Here is a 1,344-nt window from a genome sequence, read left to right on the forward strand (position 1 = left end):
CCTACATACAAGTTCTTAAGGATTATTTGTTTGCCCAAAGGTCCCGCTCTCATGCTCCCAAGGCATGTTGATGAACCATTCCATCTGTATATTCTCTTTCTGCTTTGGGAGAGCCTCTCTACTTCTACAGTTCGCCTTCAGCTCACCTTGCCTGATCTACTCCCACACCCCAGAAGGTCGTCTCTCTCTCCAGCAGATTATTACCAGTATAATTGCGAAATATAGTAAAGCTATGAAAAACTCCTCAAGTTCATAGTACTGTAACCCTTAAATGATTCCTCCTACACTTGATTTTCCTCCTGAACCCTCCTACACTGATTCTCCCTTATCCCTTACTTGAGTTCACGCCCCTAATATTAATATAATAATAAGTCTTTGTATTTTCTCTCTCAATTTACTATATTAGGGGCGGAACATAAAACACTCTAACCGGAACATAAAACACTCTAAAACCGGAACTCAAGCTATTAAAGAAATTGTTGCATTCAGGTTAGGCGAATTTATATTTATTTTAGGCCGGTTTGAGTAAGCCCTCACATTCTGGTTAGGCTCAGCCCTCGCATTACATTCTGGTTAGGCTCAGCCCTCTATCTAATTCTTCTTCTCTCGTTCGCTACTTATATTTAATTGCATTTGAAGTTGATGCATGTGTTAAAGGGATGAGGGATGTTGATGCATGGATATAGATCTTTTCTTTTCCCTACAAGGAGTTAACTAAGTCGCTTTCCTTCCGGATCTTAGGCTTCCGTTGACCGGCTTCACGGGACCGCAGCCCACTATTGTGAAGCACATTGGGCGGCGCTTTATCGATCACTTGGAATTCCAGTAATAAGTTATATCCAATATGGGAATAGAATTGAATTCGAGCGAAAGATAAGTTCAAGGGTGAAAGGATTCGATTCAGTCGACCCCAAACACAGTGAAACAACCTTACCTTATTTAATTTAATGAAGAGCGATAGCTTACTTATGCATCCAAAAAGCTTTGTTGAACCTTCTTTCTCGTGTGGGCAAAGACTTTAAAGAAAAGTGCCGCAAATTATAAGGTAAGCCCGCGCTCCTTACTCCTTCTCTTGTGGCGCCCCTGCCTGCGAGCCTGTGACTGTCCTACTCTTCTCTTCCAAGGTTGTTTCGAATCTTGACCCACAGTTGTAGTCTACGTTAGAGCTGGATCGGTTGGTTCGTGCGGAACGGAACAAGATCAATCCTTTTCTTTTGTTTTGTTGCTATTTGATCGATCGGTGCCTTCATAGGAGCTAGCTGCATTAAATAGCCTAGAGATCTCGGTGCTACTGACCTGCCATAAGAGCATTGAGACTCTCACAGGCTAGCATTAATAAGTCGA

The sequence above is a fragment of the Curcuma longa genome, unplaced genomic scaffold (assembly GCF_044706935.1).
Source record: "Curcuma longa cultivar G26 ecotype Majalengka, Jawa Barat unplaced genomic scaffold, ITB_CL_G26_1.1 contig_24970, whole genome shotgun sequence".
Lineage (NCBI taxonomy): Eukaryota > Viridiplantae > Streptophyta > Magnoliopsida > Zingiberales > Zingiberaceae > Curcuma > Curcuma longa.